Raw genomic sequence first — 27,967 nt, 5'->3', positions numbered from 1 at the left:
ATTATTATTAAAGAACTTAGTACACTATTCAAAAAGAATAGGGGATCTTCTCCCGGTGTGCTGGTCTGGTAGGCGCTGCACTGCTGTGGGTCCGTGGAGGGCCTAATCCGAATTTCCTCAGCTTCCAGTTAAGCTTGACGATCAGAATAAATATATACATTAAATGATTGGATCTCAATGTTTATACTACATAGATTCTAAGTTTGCGTATAATATCTATTAACTAAAACCAAATCATAAGACTATCTTTAAACAAAGTTAATGGAACAGTACATCCAGATGACGCATTATGACATTTTATTTTGTGAAACTTCTAAACAGAAACAGATGTTAAATGTTCTATTTCAGAATCTATTTTTATCTTATAATTTATTATTAATAACATTTTAAAGTGTGAAAGTTGTCAAAGTTAAAATTGAATTCTCAACTTTGCTTCTCAAATTCTCCCAAATAGGAGCTTGTGTGTCCCTTAGGGAAATTCCCAGTGGAAACTAAAAAGTATTTTATACTATAGTTTCATTCAAAAAGAAGTAAAAATTGTGATAGATTGCAATTTGTATGTAAATAAAATACTGTCATTTTAAATAAATGGGATCTGACCATCTTATATTTGAAACTATTTATTAAACATCCTATTACCGTATATTTCGGTGTATAAGTCGCACTTTTGACACGCAAATTTGACCTCTAAATTAAGGGTGCGTCTTATACACCGAACATAAATGCCTCACCACACAGATTGTACATAGATAGGCCTACTACTAGCTAGGCAGGCTAGGCTATCGTCACCTCGTTTGCTAACTGCTAGGCTAGGCCTAGCTACAGTAAACTAGTAACGTAACGGCAACCTGCTTCGGCCTATTTTTCAAGGCATTTTAGCATGATGTTATACTAAATATGATGAAAAGATTTGTTCATTATGGCGCTCTGATAAAATTTCATTTGTAAACGTTTACGTACGATTGGAATAGTATTTATTTATACAGTATTTATACGCACGATCGCCGTACCCCCAGCCCAGCGCAAGCCCTTTCTTGGCGGCCACATGGTGTATTTATAGTTATACGCACGACCGCCGTACCCCTAGCCTAGCGCAAGCCCTTCTTGGCGGCTACATGGTGTACAGTATTCGACTAGTATATTCTCCAGTTGATTATAGCATGGCCTTAGCGTATACACTTCTCGGATACATAGATACTATTCGAATACGATTGTCCGTGAAAACGTGCGCCCTCTCGAAATGATCGAGCGAGGCTAGCCCACACACGTAGTACGTGTTACACACACGGTCATGCACTCGATGTTGCGGCGAAACTCATGAATAACAAGTTAGAAAGAACTTGTTGAGGCTGGGCGCGGCCGAGCCTAGGTATGAAAAAACCTAAATAAAGGATGCCGTTGTAGATATAACGAAATATATTATTACAATAATATTGATTACAATTTAAAAAAACATTGTTTTGATGAAAAATAAGGTGCGTCTTATACATCGACGATATAAAAAATACCGATATTTTACTCTCAGTTAGGGGTGCGTCTTATACACCGAAATATACGGTATATTTCATATTTTCTTTTTTTAAATACTTAACAAATAGAAATAATATCAGTGCCACCATCAAGATAAAAATGAAAGAAAATTGCAATACCTGTAAATTCTATTCTTCTTTCTATCTGTTTAACTGAAAGATACAAATTTAATGGAAATTTATTAATTTATTCATCATTTAAAAAATTTTTTATAAAATGATTGATAATGATATAGTACTTGTTTATCTGAATCATTTAAATTAAATAAAGGTACAATCAATTAGTTAGTTAATTAATTAATTAGCGCTACAATATCTATTCACAGGAAAGTGACCCCTGAATAGGAGTGTCACAAAGAATTGCATCTACTGTAGCATTGATATGGTTGCTATCTATACTGTAGGTAAATTTTAATACAGGTATATTCATTTAGAATAGTTAATTATTCCTTCTTTAACAAAACAAAACAATCAATTTAAACAAAGTAGTTGGCATTTAGAAGATGACTTCCACTGATGACTTTAATTGACAGTAATCACTGTACTTAAAAATGCATATAAAAAAGATATCAAGCAACAAAACGCATATAACTCTACAGTAAAGGGACAATTGTGGAACCCAAATAGTGTCTCCTTTTTCCCCCTGCCCTGTGTGTTGGTCATTGTGTTTATATTGACCCTTTAAAGTGTCCCCTTAATAGGGGTGTCGACTAAATAGGTGTGTCCAAAGAAGGTATTCTATTGTAAACTAAAAGAGATAAAATTTGAATGTACACAATTTTAATATTTGTATATAACAGACTTTACTGTGAAAAACCTGAGAGTGTATCAGACAATCTCCCTCAAGCACTGTTTACTGGGAAACAAATAAAGTTCAAATACTTCTAACACCCACGTTTCCATGGCAACATAGTAAACAGTGATGAACTTATGTCAGCCACTGTCATAAATTTGTATCTCTCTCATTATTCCATCCATAAAACTATCTTCACATTCTAATACACAACAGATGCAGATACCTATGCTGAAGATGAAACCATAACAAAACAAAGTCATAGAAATTCTCATTTTACCAACAACAAAGGTTATGTCTTTCAACGTTTAATAGTTCAGAAAAGCTATAGGCTTCAAAATTTATGAGGCATACAAGGTGGTATAGCCCTATTAAATTGTGATTATACCCCAGTGTTTTCTTAAAAATTACTGCTGACAAACAAACTTAACTTTTAAGATGACTAGGGATTTGTACTTATTTTATCTTCACATCTCATCAGATAAAAACTATGCACAAAACATATTATTTTATGGTAGCAAGTTACTGCACCTTTAATTCTGAGAACCATGATACACAAGAGATTGAAGCAGTGGGCACACGATCATTTTGATTATTGGTGTCTCTTTCATCCAACCGACTATCTAACTGAACCAGAACTACAGACAAATCTTCTGCTGGACACATATAATTTTGATTATTGGCGCCTCTTTCATCTTACGGACTCTCTAATTGAACCAGAACTTTTAGACTTATCTTTTGCTGGACACTTATAATTTTATTTGATTATTGCCGTCGCTTTCACTCTACCGACTTTCTAACTCAACCAAAACTTGAACTGAAGACAAATCTTCTGCTGGACACAGATAATTTTAATTATTGATGTCTCTTTTATCTTACCGACTCTCTAATTGAACCAGAACTTAAGCGAACCAACCAAATAACTTATCCAAAAGCTAAATTTGACTGCAGACATACCAGGCTACCATACTGTACAATGAAATGAAAAAAATATAATATAATGTCCTCAGTTTAATAACTGAAAGATGAAGATGTTTTCCAAGAAGAATGGCAGCCAGTGAAGTTTAGCATGCCAAGGTTTTCACGGTACGTATGGATCAACAACTTATCCTACAAGTTCGAGAGAAGGAAAGAAAGCATCTTGCTTGCACCTCTCAGATACAGACTAGTCAGACTGCCTCTTGTTGCCACATAACACTTAAAAACTTTTTTAGAAAGAAAACAATGTTGTGGTAAACTTTTCCCCAAGTAACCTTATCATATTGTACGATCATTTCATGTTAATTTGGACAATAATTTCCTAAACGCATCAATTAAACGACATACAGTAATATAAACATTAATTTCCTAAACTCATCGATTAATCCACATTATAGTTAATATACATGTTTCATAACAACTATCCCTCACGGCTTTGTGTCAAAGGTCACAAAATGTCACAGCAATATATCACGAGCTGGATGATTTAACTGCGTCATAGTTGGTTAATTTTTTTTGTTTATTAATGTGTACAATAGCAACTTGAATGTGATAAACAAGCCTGTTAACTTTCATTTTGTAAAAGACAATATTTTATGATAAAGTTTAATACTACAATTGTAGAAACATACTAATGAGAAATGGCTGGCGTAATTTTAACAGTGACATTCATAATTCAAATGAATTCTGCTTCGGTAAATATTACCTTTATAAAATCGATGGAGCATGACAAATTTCATATTACATATTACATTCATATTATTTATTTTATATTCTATATTTTACAGCAAGAATGGTGAGGACTGCACAAAGGAAATACTGGTGCAATGATATTGATAACATGTTGTTTAGACAATGATGCATTAAGTTAATAAAGATATCTTAAGCTCTCTACAACTTTGTGACAAAAAATGTAATGTGCCCATATGGACATGATTATGTCATATCACTACCATATTTGGGCATATCACTACCATATTTAGGCACATCACACTTTTTTGTCAAACTACTTTGATAGTGTAGCAATACAGCTTTAAATAAAATTATCAGAATGACAAGAAAATGTAAATACACATTATCTTGTCAGATACGTAAAATAAGAATTAAGAGAGCAGAAAGCAGAACTGTTCACAAATGATTAAGGACAGGCATTCGTTTTGAGACTCACTTACAAGAAATAGAAATAAAGTTATTCTATATGTGGATTCTATAGCTTACAAGTGGGTCAGATCTTACAGTTTGAACATTTACAATACATTGCTGATGCTATTCAATTCATATCACTTATTTTTTATGTTTTAAAAAATTATTAGGCCTACGTAATTTTAGAAAAGTATTTTTCTATATCTGTATACATAACTCTTTTATAAAACACTGTTATTTTAATGGTTGTAATATCAATGTCAGGCCTCACAGATTTTTGTTGTTGCGCTAATAAAGGGTAGTGATTGCCCCCTAAATTTCTTGGTGGCCGAAAAATACATGGCGATCAAAATGATCAAACGTCTGTTAATTGGGCTGTACTGTTGCGGTTATATTTAAAAACTGGATTTTATTTGGTTGCTTATGAGGAACAACCCTTTAATTTTGAGTTGCTCTATGTTCATTGCTGGTTGCCACAGAACCAACCAAGGGAAACAAATTTTGCATTCCCAGAATCATATCAGTGCATTTTGTTACTCTGATACAATAGACTCATATTTTATAATTGATATCAATTATTAATATTATTATACCCAATATGAAACATAATACACCAAAACATATATAATTACACTGTAGGTATACCTTAGTTAGAACTATACTGTATACTGAAGTATTAAGATAAATTGAATCTAAGCAACTGGACTTAATAATGGGTGGCACGTTTCATGTCCGCAATGCATTATCAAGTTGACCGACTTTATGTTGGTGAATATTAACTGAACACATACTTTATTAACAAATGAGTTAAATATTTATAAAAATAAGTATATTAATTATTATCAATATCATTAGTATATTTAAAGATTAAATTAAAGTAAACCATTACATATTTATATTCTAATGTATAAATTATGAATTATTAATGCTAATAAGGTTTTTTAACTCAATATTATGGAATAGATGAATTGACCTAGCAAGTCACAATTTATAGTGCTAACCAACAAGGGAATAGACTTGCATCTTGGCTGCTATTCTTGCATGTTATAAGGCACTGGGGCGTAAAAGATAGTAAAGTACACATTTTCAATTTATTAAATCTAAAAATACATATCACATCAAGTAAGCAAAACAGTTTATTATACAAAATGTGGCCATGGTTTAGTTTTAAAGTTGGTACTTAAACTCTAAGCTGTGCTATTAGGCCTACACCAGAGGTACCTACAAGATGTGTCCTACAGACAGTACACAGGAAATGTATACAGTAATTTGTCATATTCACAACATTTCTACTATAGACAACAAAAACATAGAATGAGAAGAAGACAACAGCTTGACTGTGTGACAATTGTCAATCTTATAGAGTATCACGGTGTGACGTCACAACAATAGAGAGCGCTGCATGGTTGCTTGACTGTGTGACAATTGTCAATCTTATAGAGTATCACAGTGTGACGTCATATATAGAGAGCGCTGCATGGTTGCTAGCCAACCAAAAAATGCGTTCAGCGCTACTATGTTGATAAACTGTAAAGATCTGTATTTCTATCTATTATGTATCTTTACCTTGATTTTTTTTTAACTTAAACTGTAGTTGAAGAATAAATAGATTATAAAAACAAATATTTAGTGATCTTTTGAAATTTTAGTTTGTTTTTATTGAAAATTATTAAGTTTTAAAATGACTACTATACTTCAATAAGCCTATTCCAAACCATTGGTGACCTTTGAGTCACTCAGGCAGGTTGAACGAATTTTTGGGTGCGCTAGCAACCACGAAGCGCCACCTACTGTCGTGACGTCAGCACCGTGATACTCTATAGATGTTCTATCTTTATTGGTTCCCTTTTTTCCAGATAATTACAGGGAATTTTACTACTATTAGTACATTACTTAATTCAATGATTTCTAACTATCTAGCATTGATATTGAAAGTAGTTTCCATTGATCTTTGAAGTTCACAGACAGCTGCTAGGCTCCACCATTAAGACAAATCTCCACTGGGAATCGCGATTTAAGTTGTAAAAATCCTTTATAGAACACCAAGCAAGGTAAAATTAATAGGTCTAGTTATAAAATACTCACAGCAATATTTAAAACAAGTAATACTGTATTTCATTAGTTGAGAAATCAATGGAGAAAAAAATTAAGTTAATAGATAGATAGATAGATAGATAGAAATCTTTCTTTATTCTGGATATTCATTCAATATTTGTACATTGTTCTTCCTTGAAGTCCAGTTAACACTTACAAATTACAAATATAAACAATAAAAATGGAAAATTATGAAAACGTTTTGAAAGACTACAATATCACAAGAAGCAAGAGAAAAAAACAGTTAGATCAAATTAGAGAAATGTAGAGAGTGGCAAAAGGTATACTATTTAATATTTCTGCTTAGAGAAAATACAAAGAACTATTAAATAATAACTAATAAGATTTTAAAAAGCTTTTGTGATGTCATCATTATATTTATGATTTTCTTAAAAGTTAAGGCACGATTTGTTGGTATATATATTTTAGGACGATAAAAAAGAACTAATCATATGAAGAAATTTTCCCAAATTGAATTATGATTTTATACTGAACTTTTTTATAATATACAACCTTAATTTTAAGGAATTGAAATTTTGCAATCGGACATTAATAGGAATACTGCACGACTTGTTTATTTAGTGTACATGTACAATAAACACAATCAGTACAACTAACCAGTATTTTCTTGAGTATAGTTTGGTCTTATCACTGTTCAAACCTTAGTGACTCACAGACTACCGCAGCAGCAATTTATAAACACATTACACAAGATAAATATGTTAAGTGTGTGTGAAAATTGTGTGGTAAAATTACTACAATAATTACTTTGTTTATGGTTATTAGTTCATACACCACATAGTGGTGACTCAACTCAAATAAATTGCTCAGTACATTCTTAGATGCAATGAATAGAGAAAGTCCTATATTTCAATATAACAGAATTCTCAACTTGCTATGTGTACCGGTAATTCATTTCATTTTTGAAAAACAGACAATATCCTTTTAGCATGCACATGTTTCTAAGGCCATGTTTCCACAGCAAAACAAAAATCAGTAAATTTTTTGACCAATCAGATAATTATTATAAAAAAATAAAGTGCGCATTCAGTAATTCCTGATGAAAAACCAATTGCCCAATCACAACGCAACAATTTGTCCTTCAGGTCAAAGTTTAAAAATGATCGCATTTATCCGATTTGATTGTGATAATTATCGGTTATTTTTTTTGACCGGAATTGGTTAAACCTCGTTTCCACAGGAACTTTTTTTGCTTTGGAAACACGGCCTAAGCTTGGCCAGAGAACAGAATGAATTGTCAGACCCCTGTGGATTACCTACAGAATGACAGAATAGTAGAGCCTCAATAGAAGTAATGGCAACCTCTTCTGTAGTGTACACAAACTCAGGCTACATAAAGCTTATGACATTACTCGTTATACGGTATCATATTACTGAATAATGTCAATGTAGACAGCCTTCACATTAATTTATCGACTAGCCTAGCATACTTGACAATTATCCAATCAGGATCATATGCAAATAGATCATGTATATTTGCCTTGTTCAATGTTATTGTAGTCTCTTCATTTTAAAGGTTGAATATCAATACTGTAAGAAATATTTAAATTTAGAAAAAATGTATAAATCATATATTATATCTTTATATGATTGATACTGATGCATGTTGAGTACATAACATAGAAAATGCACTTTTTAAAATGTTATGTTAAATTTTCCTTTAGCCTATTCAAATTAAATAAAAATGAAACTGATAATACGACATAGCAGTCACTATGTTGTGTATACTTTAACATTACACTTCATCCAGATCTACTCTTTTATCATGTTATATGAAAAAGTAAATATATAATATGTATCGTAGCACAATGTCAAAGTCTACATGCCATTTTAAAATATGTGTATTTATTATTATTCATTAATTATTTATCAATAAAACATAAAGGTCACTAAACTAAATAATTAAATTAAATATAATTGTAAATAACTGTATAAATAATTGATCTGATGGTAGCCATTTTGACAGCGCTAAGGAGCGTAATTGGTTAAAATAGCACGAAAAACACTACAGCGTGAAATAGTGAACAAACTATCTACTATCTCTTTTACAGAGAAGCTTAATCTAACCATTAAAACTAAAATTAAAATTAAAGGTTAAAAATGAATATTCTGATCAGTGATACAATGATATTTAAGGATTATGTGGTTGACTACTGTACCTTGCGTTCTATAGTTTAAGTTATTCCTTATCCTATAGGCAACAATTCGATTAAGCTATATTGATGATACCTAATACGTTTGAGGCATTATAGAGAAATGGAATAATCTTAGAGAAATGGAATAATCTAAAACAAATGAGAATTGATATTATTAGAATCAAATATATTCTCGTAAATATAGGATATTTGTAAAAAAACAATCCAATTCCTTGTAAAGTTTATATTTCTAGAACTCTGTCTACACTATCAATCTAGTGTGACAAAAAAAGTGTGATGTGTCAAAATATGGTACTGTAGTAGTGATATGTCCAAATATGGTAGTGATTTGTCATTATCATGTCCATATATGGGCATATCACATTTTTTGTCACATACACTACAGTAAAGTTTGATAGTGTAGACAGAGCTTTATATCTTATGGATGTACAGAGGCCAACTTAGTTTCCCTACGAGATAATCACATTTTAATTGATTGCTAGATTATTTAAATAAAAGAGGACACATTTATTATAACAGTTTTTAACCACATTGGTCTTTCATTAGAATCACTAATCACTATCAGATACATTTTGTGTTGAACTGCTTCACAGCAAAAGTGGTCCTCAATTAGAAATGGGTTTTAAATTGAATGATCTAAAATTTGAAGGAAATGGGTATCTTTAAGCCAAATGCCAATTAGTTTCAAGTAGTAGAATGAGGTAGTCACTGGCATAATCAGTGACGAAATGAGTCTCCAAAAATCCTTGTAAAACAGGTTAAAGAGTACGCAAAAAATAGTTACTGCAGTAACTGCAGTAGAACAATCTTGACATGGTCCCTAACTATTTTGAAGGAATAGACAGTGAATACAGGTATGCAGATTAAGATGGAATGACTATAATAAACATATTCAGTCGCAACATTAATTAAAATGTTTTGCTTGGTGGTAACGCGAATCAATAAATATGACTAAAGAAACGTCACATAAAGATCACTTACGCACAGCACCAATAGTTAAACTCATCACGTGCACGGTGCATCATGATTAATCACACGATTTCTTCCATCAGTCTGCCCTCGTGAGACTAGATCTCCAATAATGTGTGGTAATTGCTAGTGTTAGAAATTGTGTTTGAAATTAGTCAGTCGGTGTGTCGTATTGACCCACACACAATATTGTATACGCCATTTGTAATGTCTTAGTGAATACATCTACAGTATCACTGTATTACCGTACGTACTATAGTAGATCCCTCCTTTGAAAAATCACTATATAGGGAACATCCCCATTATTAGGGGAACATCTCTATAAATGCCAGTTTCCCCCGAAATAGATGAGGGCTATCTAACATGTTCTCCTGAAATGAATGACTTGAACTCATATTCAGGGGACCACCAGGCTATTTAAGGGGACACTTTGTTGTGGTATAAAGGGGACGTACACTTTGTTGTGTCCTGAAGGTTTCCCTTAATAGAAGTTCTACTGTTTCTAAAATAAGAACTTTGTGATGTTTTGCATCAATATGAACTTATTTTAAAATAAAATTACAAAAATAAATTTGATTGCGGACTCCTTATGTAAGATTTTTCAATTCAGACAAAAATATAATTCATGAGTATAACATAAAGATGAAAGGTAATGCATCCCACAGTACAAACATTCTGATCACACCAGACACAAACAAATGTACAATGAAAATAGACAATTAAACCTTGTGTCATCCCAGCAGTAGCCTCAATAGGTGCAGAACAGGTGAAATAATTGTAAGGTTTATAACCACTTAGGTGTCAAGTGTATTCAGGCTGCATACATAGGTAACACAGGTCTACCACTACACTATAGTAATAATCAATGTTAAAACACCAACTATATGTCTCTGGTCGTTGTTTGAATCATATACATAATAAATTCGACATTATTAACTATCAAATATAGCATTTTTATTCCATATTATAATGCTCAGGTATAAAATCAGTGCGCCTTAAAGGCTTTCAAAATGTGTGATGGATTGAATCTGAGAGTTAAATATGTCAGAATCCTTCTTGCTTGTTTTCTTATTTATATTTTTTCTTACTTCTGTAATATTTCCGTTAGCTATAGTATCAGTAAAATATTAAAACCCAAGAATTTCCAGCCTTCCTAATGGATATTTGAGCCAGCCCAAGAGAATCCATCTGACATCCGTTGCTATTGGAGATGTATACAAGCTTCATACTCATAGGGTGTCAAAGAGTAAAGGTTTGACATCAAGATTTTAAAAGGTTACAAAGAGCATTGATAACACCTCAAATAACAAGTTTCTAGACGTTTCATCAATATACTTTGATCGTCCTCAGGAGTGAGAATGATCAAATATATTAGGTTGACAACAGTTCTTTTAAGAACTAAATATACGTGGTGGTGTACAGACCACTTTATATCAACAAATTTATTTCGCCATGCAAACCTTTAAACAATAATAAAAGAGCATATTAAGATGGATGCTAGGTATAATACACATTAAGCTTGGCAAAATGCCTTAAAATGAAACTGGGTGAAAGACACTGTAAACTTAAAATCATGCATACATTTGTCAATTGTATGTACACATAGGAGCTGAATTAATTTACAAGCTATCCCTGATTCAATTAGACTAATGATGCAACAACATAATGTAGCCAGAATAATTCGGCCTTGGGAGAATTCAATTTGACGCATTTTGTATTCTCGTCAATTTAATGAAACCAAATTTATTTATTGATTTATCATTACCTTTTTCTTATTTATTCAGATTACTTTGACATGTTTTTTCATAGAATCTAACTTAAACAGCTAAAAATAAATAACGCATTCAGATATGCAGTTATAAAATCTAACAAATAAATATAAAAGACTTAAAGGACAATATTGGTGATTATGGCAACTGACTCCAGACTTTAACATAAAATATCCAACACACAACAAATGGGATATGCTTCTCATGGGAAATTTATATTTAGATAGAAAATTTAATTTGGGATGACAATACTTATTAACTCCAGTACATGTTTACTTTGATTAAAATTCTACATACAAATTACAACTACTGTAAAATTAATTATATAGCTACAAAGAAATAAGTTATTCATAATACTTTCCACTTTCTATTTGACAGATTTAAGGCTGAAATCACCTGCAGTCAACATCTGTCAGCCTAGATATTTTTAATTACTCTAAATTTGCAATTTTTTTACCTTCAAAGGTGGCTGCAAAATGGTTACATTGTCTGCACTTGCAGCTGATTGTTGCGTGACTGGTGGGAAAAACACTACATACTTTTATGCCGCAAATTGTATTGATTTTTCTTACTCTTGAAAACAATAGAAGACATAGGAAGAATGGATTTCTTACTCCACTAGTTGCTTTGTAGTTTGCGCTGGGCGACCTTGGAGAGGTGGTGCATTTAAAGAAACCCATATACTGTACAGATTAAATAATTTATGATATAAGTATTGCAACAAGATAATATACTTCAAACCAGATAAACACTTTCAATCAAGATTATATACTGTAGTACAATTTACTTATAAGCCTATATCATTATCATGTCAGGAAAGAGGTTAGAAAAAGGCTTAGGTCCAATAGAAGAGCGACTGTTTAGGGAGAAGTTTTATACAACAGATTTGATCCTTAATCCTCATTTAAAGATAATTTACTATAATTTTTCATTTACTATTTGTTTTTATATATTCCTTTATGTGCACATTTTTAAGATATGGATGTAATAACTAGAAAAATAAATGTTTGGTTTGCCCTTCTAAAACAACAGTACCGTACCTATCTGGTAAGCGCATTGCAAGTAATTTGACCAATCACAAGCGACAGATTATTCAAAACAGTCACTTGTCACCCAGATTGTGTATGTCATTGTGTTACATCCTAGTGGGAATCAAGCTTATATCATTCTAGCAATCTAAGACCCAACTATTTTAAATTATTGGAACACATATGCAATTTAATGACATGACTCCTTCCATAATAAGCATAATCTATTCAGATATTAACATAATCAACGAATAATCATCAAAGTTGAAAAAGGGGAAGTTTGATCAAGGGGAAAAACCAACACATAAAATGCAGGTTTATTTATTGTTAGTTAGAGACATCAACAACATATTTAAGCATTCACCAAATTATCATGAGATCACAGATGAGGAAATTTAAGCAGACAAAACATTAATTCAATAAATATTTGTAACATTGTATTGAGAGGTGAGTGACCAAGTTTGTTAATTCAAGGCAGATGGGTGTATGGTTAAGCAGGAGTGGTTTATGACGCTCGACTATCATCCGGGTTCATCTCCTGATGCTAGAAAGAAAAAGGCGTGGAAAGGAACTACCACATAATAAGGCTATACTATGAGATCCTAACATGCATGTCATTGCACTATGTTCAGAATGAATATAGGACTCACCTTTACCTTTTATATTGGTGCAACAGTACTATACCGATTAAAATGAATTAATTTCTTAATATTCTCTATGACAGAACTCAAGAAAAGATTGTTTATATGTGTGTAACTGTAAGTGTAACATACAAGAAATATCAAAGCAGTACTAAAGCTCTGTCTACACTATCAAACTAATTAACTAGTTTGACAAAAAAGTGTGATGTGCCTAAATATGGTAGTAGTGATATGCTTAAATATTGTAGTGATATGACATCATCATGTCCATGGGCACAGCACATTTTTTTGATAGTGTGGACAGAGCTTAAAAGTTGTGAAATCAAGCATCTGTATACATTTTCTAGCTTATCAACACACTTGTAGATCCACAAGTGTCATACATTATATTTAAACTGTGTGTCCATAAACGAATTGTTTTCTGCTACTCTCTTTATAACACAGCATGATAGAATTGGTGCAATTAATTAGTATTAGTTCATTATGCAGTAAGCAACGAAAACCAAAAGACCTTTTATCATTACCGCAACATAAAGAGCAAGCACAATGCTTGTATTGTCTGCATGGATAGAATTTCAATTAAAAGGATGAATAATAGAAATAATTGATTATATAATAATAGAAATAATTGAGATATTTGCATAATAGCAACGCTGTAAAATATCTATTTCTTTGTATGTGTACAATTATTATTTATTCTACTGCCGACTATGTACAATTAGATAAATGATAGCTTCCTTTATAATTAAATGGTTTTTTTTTATAATTGAGAACAAAGTTCAAGTTGTTTAAATGGTTTGTCAGCTGCTATCTGTTAATAAGAACTGGCTACTGTCATACATTACATGTCTCCCATCTTTATATATTTAAACTGTGTGTCCATAAACGAATTGTTTTCTGTAACTCACAGCATGATAGAATAATTAAATAAAATATTAAAGAGTTCTTATTAGGATGCAACAACGCAGGGACATACTATATAAGAACATCATAAATAATTTGACTTATCATGACGTGAGGGATCATCGAACCTGTCGCTTGTGATTGGTCACTTCACTCGGGTTGCATGTACTGTACGTCAACGTGTTACAGTACATCTAAGTAAGAACCGAGCCTAATTTCTGAGTTTGTTTCTTGACCATCTGTACATCAGGTGCCAAGAAATGGAAAAATATAAGAGCCCAATGGCAATATTAGAGCCCAATGGCAGTTTTAACCGATTACACTTTAAGTGAAAAATTTCCTATAAATAAGTATTTCACTTAAGTCTATAAACATGTAAGGATTTCCTTTAAATGGTATTCATTTAGATATGAGATTTTTTATGTTACGGGTACAGGCCTCGAATTTTACCGCGGCCACCGCGGCCAGTGCCGTCGGTGCCCTCCCAGTTGGCCTCAATGCCCTCGAAAATGAATAGCACCCACGGCCACTACTGGCCTGCCCTTTTTTTTGCGTTGGCCGCGAGTGCCCTTCCCGAGTTTTACCACTATAAAAACCACTGAATTAGATAGAAAATAATGTCAAGAAGATTTGTTTACACGACTCGGACCAGACGCAAAACTATCGCCTGAGCTGTCTTCGTTGCAAGGGGATTTCCCTAAACGCATTTATTAATACACAAACAGTAAACAAAACATCGAACATTGCCATAGGGTAACCAAACTAATATCATCCCGGCCGCCGTGCGTGGTAAATCATGGTATAGATAGTACATTAAAATACAGGGGTGTAAACTTTTAATAATCAAGCTAAAAACGTTCCTCGATCGGAGGTTACTGAAAGTATTAAAGTCGCACAATAATCGAGCTAGCCGCCTTCGGTGAAAAAAATTTACACGCACTCCTAGCTAGCCTATCCTCCCGCCGCCGATCCGGTCGATCGAACACACGCAAATTCAATGCATTGGGAAAACAATTCTATTTGACGCACACGCACCCTCTGATAAGAAATTTCACACACAAAACGTCGTGTGAGAGTCGAGTACGCGCGAAGGATCAGATCGTTGGAAAAACAATTCCTTTTGACGTACACGCACCCTCTGAGAAGAAAATACCATGTGCGTTCCTGCATGGTGTAGTCCATTATATGTGTAAAATTAGGGGTGTTTACCTTTAGAACCAAAGTTAAACCTGCACCTCAACCCGAAGATCGTTGGAAGTATATCATATTTGTATTTTATCGCACCCACCTCAATAATCCAGCAGACAGGTCATCGAAAAATCTTGTTTAACAACGTCGTACACTAAATTACCAAACGCGTTTTTACCGAATTCAAGGAAATGGTATAGTCCAGAATACACGTGCCGAAGTCTAAACAGAGAGAGAAAGGGGTCGGTGTCCGTCCGTGTTTTGAATTCTTTTAAATATGGGTTATACTAACAAAAAAGCTTCAGAAATCGAAACTCGGAAAATAACTATAATTTATATTCTACTACATAATGTCATTGGCTTGATTTTTACCGTGGTTAACACTCTGTGTATGCATAGTTGTAGGTAAAGGCCTACAAACAAATTGTTTTTGAATCATGTTTTCTCCGTCGGCTGCTAGCTAAGTAAGGCTGAGTAGCTTGCTGTTGTAAGGGTTTTTATACCTGTTCCGGGCCTTACTTGGTTGGCTTCACATGCGTTTTTATCGCATTATTTGAAACTAAACGAAACATTCAACACAGGAAAACTATAAACGCTGAACATCGTACCTATTTATTATTTATATGGATCGTAAATACACGTAATATTTATATGAAATACAAAAAGATGTATTGTAGACAGTCCTACTACTACTCCGCGATCTGTTGAATAGGGGGAAATCCCCAAAACATTTTGCGGGTAGAATTTTTTTTTTTTTTGGAAAAAATTCCACCCTCAACCGGAAACAAGCTATTTTTAAATTTTGGCCTAGTTATTAAAATATTTTTTAATGTTGGCCTTGGTGCCCCTTTGATTTAAAACAAATGGCCTTGGTGCCCTCCAATTTGGCCTCGGTGCCCCTAAAATCAATGAAAACCGGAGGCCAAATGGCCTTGCCCCTAAAATCCCCAAATTCGAGGCCTGCGGGTATAAGTACATTTTCTTAGCCTAAAAAGTGTGTATGGTAAATACGACGACATGGCACAATAGAAAAATACAGTTCCCAAATGGTAGTACAGTATTCAACAATCTCACATAAGTGAGACATCTCCCTTTAGTATTTCACATAAATTTAAATAAATTATAAACTTATTTCCTTACGGTGTATATGACCACAGAAGTTTAGTCTACAGAAAATCATGTAATACGGATGCACTATGATAATGCTGTTATATAGTTTGGAATGCTATTTCTTAAAGCATTTTATTCATCTCCTAAAAGAAACTCGCAGACACTGAGGCATTGCACAATACATTACAGGAGACAGGATGACGACCATGTTGACGATAAGCGACTGTTAATTTATAATTATCAACATTAATATGTAAACATTTTACAAGAGAAACTGTCAATGAAAACACAATCATTATCACAATTACTCTATATTATATTATGTGTTATCATAATCAAATTATAATTGAATACCTCATTTTAATTTGAAATGATGTCAATCTTTTTTAAAATGACTAGGAATTAAGGCTGTAAAATCATAATTCAAGAGAAGAACACATGATTTTCATGCTCCGTGCGCACCTTGCGATTCGCGCGTGGGAATTTTTGACATGCTCAAAATGTCATGATCAGCGTTTGAAATTTTAAATGCGCGTGCGCGCGTAACTTCTTGTGAAACATGCCATTTTTAATCCATAGAAAGTTCGCCCTTGATATGACTTAAATTTTCACCAAGTATCAATAAAAAATGACTTTTGGTTTATAATCTATGATCAACCATTTAAATTCATAAAATCGCGCGTAACTCATGCTGCGCGACTCTAACGTCATATAACGAATTTTCTTGCACATCTACAGCTACAGGTCAATCTTATGACAAAGTTATACAATCTTATGTTGACCAGAGTAAGAGATATGCTGCGAACAAAATTCCGGGAAAGAAAGAAGAATAAAAAAGATGATGAAGATAAAAAAAAAAGTTATTTACAATCACAAGGGTTATCCGCAACTTTACAAGTTGCGGATAACCAACGGATAACCAATGAATAACTTGCTCATGTATTTATTATTAATCATTAAAATATGAATTTAATCATATTGAGTTTAGGTTGATGACAGATTAAGAATTATTAATAGCTAATCAATTTATGAATAAATTTAATTTTGTAAAGAATCTGATATTTAATGAATGATTTCAATCATTTCAATAAGAAATAACCACAAATTTAGGATTCAATAAATTTCCACTTTTTTCCATACCCTTTTAGGGTACTACAGTAGGCTACATCTTGCTAGTTTCTAGAATTTTCCTCTAATTAAGTAAGAAAAAATTTGTATTACCATTAGTAAAATGAGCAAATCTTAATATAATAGAAGAAGGTTCATTATTATAAATAATTGTTAATAATACTGCTATATTCCTGTACATTTTCACTAATGGATGATCAAAATACTGTATAATTACAGGATTTTAATCACCTTCATTCTACAGAGGGACCATGACTATTTTTGCATATTACAATTATTTAACTACCTTTTTTTGGTAATCATACACAATGTTAATTGAAAAGACTGCCTTATTCTACAATGAAACAATTAACTAAAAGCATACGCTATTGCAGTAACAATATTATGTAGTTACTGCAGTAACTGCAGTAGAATAATTTTGATCCATAAATTTACATATTATTTGAAAGCCTATGGAAAAAATTTGAAATCATCACAAGTTATCGTTAAGAAAACATATCTTATCAAACAGTTTCAGTGTCGAGCCAACTCGCTGCAACACGCTTGGATTGATAATGATAGTAGGTTCACGGCAGAGTTCACAACGAGGTCACACAGGTCATTCAAGCGTGAAGTGTACACAAAAGGTATAGATAAAAGATGTTGATTAATATTAGAGATGCGCTAGTAATGCAATATGGCGACATTATGAAATAATTGATATTTCTAATATCAATGTGTATGTTACAATTTTTTTCAATACAAATGACATGAGGTTTACAGTATTTGGTTGTCAATTTTTAAGACAATTGTCCATAATGTTTCACTTGACCGTTATAGCCTAATGGTCAAAGTAACATGTATAAATGTCAGTACTGGTTTTAAGGAATATAATATAATGTAACCTTTGTTAAAGGTTGTAAATAGTGTTAAAACATACTGTAGTAATATACAATATTACCACTTGTTTGTTTCATGGAAAATGTTGCTTTTATAATAGGAGTGTCCCCTGGAGAGGGGTGTCCCTTAAATGGGGGGTGTCCCTTGAATAGGAGTGTCCCTTAAATGGGTGTGTCCCTTGAATATGAGTGTCCCCTGGAGAGGGGTGTTCCTTAAATAGGAGTGTCCCCTGGAGAGGGGTGTCCCTTAAATGGGTGTGTTCCTTGAATAGGAGTGTCCCCTGGAGAGGGGTGTCCCTTAAATGGGTGTGTTCCTTGAATAGGAGTGTCCCTTAAAGAGGAATGTTCCTTAAATAGTAGTTTCCAAAAGAAAGGAGTATCTGAGTATGGTAATATATTATGTAAATTTTTACAAGATGATACATTGACAAATAATAAAAATGTATTTTGTAGGTTGTCCCTTTATATAATAAATTTGGCTTTAGATTCTCATTGAAAATTAATGTATCAACAATTATTTGATCCAAAAATAATTATTCCATGTTTAATAGACAAATTCTATTTAAATGGTCAATGTAATTGTAAACGATTAAACAAGAATTCATGAATGAATATGGAAATGAGAAAACGTCGTCAATAAATATACTGCTAACCGCTAGGTAGGATAAATTATGATTCTCTCATTAAAACAGCAACAGAGGCAAGCCATTACGAATAAGGTAAATACATTGTAGTAGATCTAGCCAAATGTACTGCTAGTCACTACAGTATATGTTCATTGCAAAAGCTTTTGCGATCGTGGTAATTATGCATGCATGTTATTGGATATCAAAATCAATGAAATCCTGTCAACCTGTAGATCGGCGGCTTATTGCGTGCAAAGGCAGGCTGAGCGTTTCCAATATTGGATTATATTATATTCGAGCAAATGGTGAATTTATATAGCATTACACAATGTAAGAATAACAGTCGTATATTTTATGGCAGAAATTTTATTATCAAACACAAAATGATGGATCTATATAATCGTGTGTAGGAAGAATATGACAGAGTGATAATTGGGGCTTAAACTTCATGGACATATCTTTATCTAGGTCAGAGAATTTATCTAAGAATTTCTGAAGTAGAACGGTGAAACTATGTATCACATAGACAGAATATTATATTTTATGAAATTTATTATCAAATTCGAAATATTTGGCCGAATAAAAAGAGGTTTTTATCTGTATCTTCATTCAATGCATAGGTAAAGATTTATACTCTATTAAGGGGACACCTTCGGGAACAAAGTTTCCTTTGAATACTGTAGGGATGTCCCATGAATACTGGACATAGGTCTCCTCTGTTTTATATTTCAAATTTTATAATTGATACACATGCGATTTGGCCTATCGTTTGTCAAAATTAAAAGTAAATCATTAACGAAAACCATTCATTTGCGCACATTTTTTATCCTCATAAATAAATAAATTATAAATAAAATTTCAGGAAATGTAAAACTGGTTTCAAATATACTTGAAATTGTAATTCAATATTAAATTTCCACTAGTAGTGTTAAAGTTTATGTAAATATTTTATCAACCTCATCTCAGAGTTGCACGCTAAAGTTAATACAAAAAAGTGTGATTATTTACACGTTAGTCGTGATGCGGACGGACGCCACAAATGAGCAGTTTGAAAAACGCAACGCAAACCATAAATTCGAAATAACAATGCTCTGAACAGATTTCAGACGAAGAAAAGTATTGTTATCCATCCGGGGATAAAATTGGGAATTTCTTTTGATTTGATTAGTGTTTACACATACCTTGAGAAACACAACAAACGCACAACACATTGTGAACACTATAAATAGAAAATTACAACACAATCATATTCAAATTAGCAGCATATGCAATGCATTATTTATGCTGCAAAAGATGTGGAAGTTTTTACAGATCATCTAATCATATCATGATTGTCTGGAATTATAACGATTGTGGCTTAAAATAAAGAGACATAGGATACTTTAAATTCAATAGAACAGTAGAAACACTATAAGGGACACCTTCAGGACCCAACAAATGTACCCATAATAGGGATGTCCCATAAATAAAAGTTATTCACAGTAGAACCCTATTATAAGGACGCCTTCAGAACCAACTACTGTAAGTGTCTCCTTGATAGGGATGTCCTATGTATGAATAGGGGTAGTCGTAGGGACGCCTTCAGAACCAACTACTGTAAGTGTCTCCTTGATAGGGATGTCCTATGTATGAATAGGGGTAGTCGTAGTGTCCCTTCATTTGTTTAACAGGAAATTGTCCCCTCAATAGGAGTGTCCCGAAGAAAGGGTTATACTGTAATGTAAAATGTTAATTTAAAAATGATATAAGTAAGAATAGATTTAACACAAATTAAAGCAGTCTAGTCTGATCAAATCAACTACCGTATTTATGTTTATTTTAAGGTATGAGACAATCCTCTAAAAGCATCTTGAAAAGACCACTTATACAATAGTAATTGGTTTGGTTCCAAAATTTCCCAAAACATTTTAAACCACTTGTGGTCCTCCTTATAAATAATGAATTTAGTATTTTAAGTAGTACAGTATATCAAGTTTTTAAACTTGAGAAGGACTTATGCTTCTTAATAAATCATACTCAATTTGTCTGTTGTGCATAATGACTTCTTCATCATATTTTTTATTTTATTTTATTTTTTGTGTTTTAAAACTGCATGTGTGTCAAGGGCAGAACATATTATTAATGTGTAAAATATTTATTTAACCCAAAATTAAAAATATAAAAGGGGGAGGGGACAGAAAGGATGACTATTAATAATGGTAGCACATCCGGATGATATGAAATCAACCACAGGAATGTAGAGAACCAAGCAGTAGGTAGCAGGGGGGCTGACCTATGTGAGTCACAGGGTGAAGTCCCACTATGTTACTAGCATTTTGGAATGTAGACCTATGCTAAAACTGTGTGAAAGAGCGACTTGTATTAAAGTAAGCAACAGGTTTCTGTATTTTCAATATATACTGGGGTGACTAACCCCATTATCTACAGTATTGTAGTTTGTACAGTACATGATGATAACATTCAAGAACCTGATACTAGATCCAATGTGATGTGGAATTCTCTATGCAATACAACGAAAATGAATTAAATAAACTTAAACATTTGTACCACCACAAGTACCACGCCAACACTAAGCCATATGTTCGATCAAAGGGCTGGACGTTTGATCGTGCTCATGCCAGCCTTGGCTACAAGAACTAAATTCTTGTTTAGAGGGAGTCAAATTCACACACTTATTCTGTATTAATAATATAGCCCATTAAAAAATAAAGCATAACGAACTTACTGTAATACAAAGAGTAGACTACTCAATTCAAAAAGTACATTAAGAGTGAGTTGCAGCACTCAATACACAAATAGCACTCAATACAAATACAGGCAGTAGTGTCCTATAGTAACACTGAATGTTCAAATGTTTACATTTAAACAAAGCATTATTTCAACATCTAATTATGTGGTGTTACTCAATATGGAATATAACACCACTTTTAGCGCACATTTATGGGTCCAGTAGGAATAATGCCAAGTTTACATTATCAAGGCCTACAGCTATAAACAGCAGCAGAACACTCATGAGACCTGTTTCAATAGCTTCATAAAAAAGTACGCCAAAGGCTAAAGAAACATTGATGAATACTAAATATAAAAGATGTGCGTTTATATTCGTGTGTGAATTGACCTTTAATACCATCATGTGCAAGATTCTTGAAGGCAAATAATGCATTTTATAGATATTTTTTTCTAGTTTTGGCACCTAGATTTCTACTGTACACATTCACACAAGTGAATCAGTTTGTTAGTTGCCACAAATTCAAATATGGTAGTGATATGTCCAAATATGGTAGTGATATGGTAGTGATATGTCCAAATATGGTAGTGATATGTCCAAATATGGTAGTGATATGTCTAAATATGGTAGTGATATGTCTAAATATGGTAGTGATATGTCCAAATATGGTAGTGATATGTCCAAATATGGTAGTGATATGTCCAAATATGGTAGGTAGTGATATGTCCAAATATGGTAGGTAGTGATATGTCCAAATATGGTAGTGATATGTCCACTGATATGACATCATGGTGTCCATACAGTTATGGGCACATCACATTTTTTTGTCACATAAAGTTTGATAGTGTGACTGTGGTATAGTGGGCCAGCAAACAGACAATTTTTTTTCCGATTAAATTCTGAAAACCATTCAAAAGCATTCTGATTACAAATTGCTTTTTTAAACCAATTGTTTAATTTGAATTTACTTAAGGTTTCATACTAGAAGAAGATTAATAATTTCCTGTATAATTAATTATAAATTTAAACTTCTATTGAAAGTACATCTGAATAAATTATTAAAATGACAAGTTTGGTAGCAGATGTAATTTATACTTGCACTATAATGCCTACCATTTTTTACAATTAATGAGTGTTTTGTGAGGAAGGTTTCAAATTCACATAATAAATGAATTTAATTTGGGTACCAGTTTTCATTTCATTTTTCATTTCAAAAGACATTTATTTTCCACCATAGCAAAAAAATACAAAATAGTATACAGAAATGATAAGGTAAAAAAAATATGGATATTGATGATTGTTGGATGGACAAAAGAAAAGAGGCTATGGAGGAAGGCATAATCCCGAGAAGATGTGGGTATCTTGTGCTGGGTATGCCTATGCAAATAAAATGGATGTATATAAGAGAAAAGAGCAATACATATAGAGAAACAAGCAATACAAAACAAAAACGCACAGACAAGGGGAAAAAAAATAAAATAAAAATAAAATAAAAAAATAAAAAATCAATCAGTTTGTAGTGTCAGGAAATAAAACTAAAAACCACAGAAGATCAAAGTACAGCAGCTAAATCAAATTGCGACATTCGATTGTCATCCTTATAGTTTAACATTAGGTGTCGTTTTAATTTCAGTTGAAATGATTGTGAATTGTCAACATCATCAGTACCTCAACACAATTGTATTCACTACTGTAGTTATCTTCACAATCAGATTTTCTGTTAAAAACGTAGTTCATCAAAATAAATACCACTGTATGATCAATAATAAATGTTAATGTATTGTAAAGTAATTACTTATTAGAAACTTAACACTAAAGTTTGAGAAATTTATATAGGTCAGTTGAATCGACTAAATTCCAAATTATAACAAATTGATATTATAGTAACTATAGATGACTGTATATGATTCTCAACATATAAACAAAATTAGACCTTAAATAGTTTCACCATAAAAGCACGGCTAGATAAACTCTGAAACAAGCATGAAAAAACACATAAAATCAGCTGGTTTGCAAATTTAATAACGATTTTAATAGACTTAAGGAAACCCGATAAGCCACGATTCAGACTGACAAAGGTGACGTTTATCAAAAACTAGAGTTTCAGCACCAAAAGCAAGACTGAATAAACATTGTTAAATATTTCGACAACCATGAAAAAACAGAGGATGTGTTTACATGAACGAGTTACAATGTCCGACCCCTGAAAGCAACAAAAACAAGATTCTCCACAATAGTCACGTAATGAATCGACTAGAAAGGCATTTTAATATCGGTTATCAAATTCATATTGTGATATGATTTGACAGTAATGGTCCATATGAAGATACTGTATGTACACCTGCGGGATATCTATTGGATCACCTTAGGTCAAAGGTCAGAAAAATATGACACTTTGTTGTTGTATATGAATAAAAACACTATTAACTATCCATCATATTTTTATATTAATAATTACAAAATTTTTTCCATTCATTCGTTTTTTGTTGATGATACTGTAAATTGTGAACGCAAGTAATGCAGATTAGCAGTATGGAAATTCACAGATGGTCGATTTGATTTAAATATTTTTTAAAGTACAGGCCTACTGCTTGATAAAGCAGTATCAAAGATGTTATTTTGTTGTAGATGATAAAACTATCCTTTATAAAGGAAACTGATAGGAAATTTGGTAAAAAAATAGGGGTGCGATTATACTTGGATTGCATTAAACAATGAATTTACTAAATTTTGTATTGTAAGAGTCAGTCTAAACTAGGTGTGATTATACTTGAGGATTAGATAATACAGAAAGTAGTGGAACTGATGCTCGGTACAGTACTTAATTTTAAAGTGTTTGGTTCAATCCGGATATATTTCAAATATGGTTAGTTACATTAATTAATCTATTGTAATTAAACTTTTGACATAATTTTTTTTTTGGAAAATTGGAACATAATATAAATAAATATTTAAATACAGATAATGCTATATTCTCTGTCCGTCATTCTGTGTTGTCTGTCGCAAAAACAGCCATAAGCAATATCTCCTCCGTGACAGACATGGGTATATCTTTATCACATTATGCATTGTTACTGGATTGACAAAGTGCTTTTATGCATGTGATTGCTTGTCTAAATGGGCAACAAGACGTATAACAAATGACAATAAAACTCATTACAGCAAATACGTACCAGACAAATATCTCGCAAGGTAGCCAAACAACAGAGCTTTTTATTTTTGAACAGACTTAATTTTTGTGGAAATAAAACAATCATGACAAAATGTCATCAAAAATTAAAGAAACCTAGAAATAAACTGGTTTTTACTTTCATATAGACTTAATTTTTGTGGAAATAAAACAATCATGAAAAAAATTTCACTCAAAAATTCAAGAAACGTAAAAATAAACTGGCTTTTTATTTTCGTATTGACTTAATTTTCGTGGAAATAAAACAATTATGAAAAAAAACGCCACTCAAAAATAAAGACACTTAAAAATATACTTGTTATTTCTTAGAACAGTAGATGATAAAATGATTCACAAATTAGATTAAATTATTTCATTTTCAAATCTTGAAAATTTAGGGCCATCAGATTTAAATGAATGTACATTGTTTTTATTGAATAATGTACAGTATTGTTGTGGTATTGATAAGGTCCTATTCACACACAGTTCAAATATTGACAGAAACATAAGAAATGGTGGTTAAATTTAATGGTATAGATTTTAAATACAATAGATTATTTTAACAAAAGTTGACACGGCAATAAAATACGAAACAATCAATAAATAATTATATTTTATAAAATAAGTACCATTAAAAACATAATAGAATACTTTGTTGTTATATCCTAGCGGCGGATGTCTTTAGAATTAATGTTATGTTAACGTACAGTTTACGATTGCTTATAAAACAAAAATTAATTTCCTATATTATTATTAGCATTACTCATAATACTGTGCTTAACATAGCATTAGGTTATTCAATATTATTGCTCACAAATTTAAAATTGAATATAAATAAATTTTAATACTGTAATCAAATTGAAACTAATAATTAAAAATTAAGTAATTAGACAGAAAATGTGCTTAACATAGCATTAGGTTATTCAATATTATTGCTCACAAATTTAAAATTGAATATAAATAAATTTTAATACTGTAATCAAATTGAAACTAATAATTAAAAATTAAGTAATTAGACAAAAAATGATGGTTCAAATACAGTACTAATTATTCTACATAATCTTTACTAATTTTAAGAAATGTTTAATATTGAATAAATTTCTTTTTCATTAGAACAAGCCTAGAAACAATGACCATAAATTGCATATTCTTGACTTAAGTGCTTTGCATAAAGTCAGGATAATGGCTTTACAAACCTATTTATAAAATCTCAATGGTATGCCATTCTGACTCAGAATAAACCTTTAGTCGTTATCCAGTGATATACATTTTTTTTTATTGATTTTCGTACTTTCTAATGATTTGCATAATTATGTAAATTTTACTGTTTTCTCTTGATTTACATAAGTTGTCTATTTTTTCTTAGTTTTTGCTTTTTTAAAATTATTAATTTGCCTATTTTCTCTTAATTTGCCTATTTTCTCTTAATTTGCATTAATTTTTTTCTCCTAATTTGCATAATGTTAATCTGTCTATTTTCTCTAAATTTTCTCAATGTGAATTTTTCAATTTTCCCATAGTAATAATACATATAATTTTAATTTGCATATTTTATCTTATCCTACAGTATCTTCTCTTAATTTGCTTATCAATTATTTTTTTTATTTTTGCATTTGCATGTTAATTGAATATTCTGTTGAATTATATTTTCATTAAAAACATGACCTATATCTGACCTCATTATTAATTAGGTGTTGAATAAATTTAGGTAGTATTAGTATTAATAAGCTATTATCATGTTACACTTATTATAATAATGCATTAGTAGATATTTTATCACTTCGTGAAAATATGTCAAGTGAAACGGTAATCCGATTTGTCACGTATCTTAATTCCTACCTATCAACGCCCGGATTCCATGGAAAATGTTCATCTACTTTCAATCAATCATAATAATTTCCATATTTTCTGACCTAGAGCTTTGTTCATTCCGTTTACTTCTTGCATGACATTTACTGTCATTATCATTCCAGTTGTACTGTATTATTATACAAATTAAATTATCTTAGAATGAGAAAAGGTGGAGAAATTGATTATATAATAGAGTATGCATACAAATGAGGGTGAATCATCAGCAATATTAAAAATGGAGAAATTAACTACAGAATGCAGTTGTATTTTAAATTAGCATTTAGGATACAATAGAATTTACTTAAATTTAAGACTTAATTTAAAATTAATTTTTATATTTTTTTATAGTTTTCATAAAAACACTAAATACTGTATGTATACCGTAAATACTATACATTTGTAATACTACTGGTGATGATATTTTAGAATCAGTTTGAAATTAAAATTAATATTTAGAATAAAAGAAGATAAAGAATAATTAACCTACTGATGTTCCATATAATCATAACAAAACAAGATGGTTAGGATTTATTTATAATATTATGGAAAATGGATTAGTATATTGCCCTTTATGATAACTGTCTAAAACAAAATAATGAAAGAAATATTATGGCATTGTCGAAGAATACATACTAGGCCCTAATAACCAATCACAGGGTAGTGGGAAACGATTAAACTTTAATCATACAGTAATTTAAACATAAGCATGTCCACTTCAACATAAGATTTATACCTCTATCCATGGTATATGAGTTGGATTAATTCAAAGATTGTAAGATATCTGTCATGGCATATTCTCACATAGGTATGTACTGCTATTAGGAAAAATATAGCGATGGCCTTTGGCACATGGCATTTCAGTTTAAACTGACTTTACGAGCATTCCTCGATTTGGCTCTACAGTAGGTAGGAGGGACCTTTCAATTTGTACTGACCTACGACCCAGGAAGTAGTTACTACTGTACGTCATGGTTAAATGCGGGAACATTGGAATGTTTTTCAGTTTGGCAATTCTAAGGCTAGACAAGAAGCAACGAAACAATAGGCGTAGATTCTTCCTAGGTCCTAAGTCGTCGCAAATTGGAAGTTCTCTACCATTAAAATGGGCGCAAACAAATCTGCACCTAGATCGGGTATTGTATAAATGATTGTGTAATGTTAATCCGGGCTATCAATAACAAATTGTGGCCCAGTAAAATAAGAAGCTATAAACTAGGAGTAGTAGACTATATTGAGAGATTTTTTTAATAAATCCCTGTATCATT

General features: G+C 31.8%; 1 long non-coding RNA gene across 1 annotated transcript in view; it reads right to left on the bottom strand.

Annotated features, from left to right (window-relative positions):
• Window positions 1-1,611: 1,611 nt before the first annotated feature.
• Window positions 1,612-27,967, bottom strand: part of LOC140059482 (uncharacterized) — a 51,547-nt gene continuing 25,191 nt past the window's right edge. The window contains exon 3 of the long non-coding RNA XR_011847201.1: window positions 1,612-1,682. This is a non-coding gene — a long non-coding RNA (uncharacterized lncRNA). The remainder of the gene's footprint in view (window positions 1,683-27,967) is intronic.

The sequence above is a fragment of the Antedon mediterranea genome, chromosome 9 (genome assembly GCF_964355755.1).
Source record: "Antedon mediterranea chromosome 9, ecAntMedi1.1, whole genome shotgun sequence".
In the NCBI taxonomy this organism is placed as follows: Eukaryota; Metazoa; Echinodermata; class Crinoidea; order Comatulida; family Antedonidae; genus Antedon; species Antedon mediterranea.
This window is presented reverse-complemented; position numbering and strand designations above follow the sequence as displayed.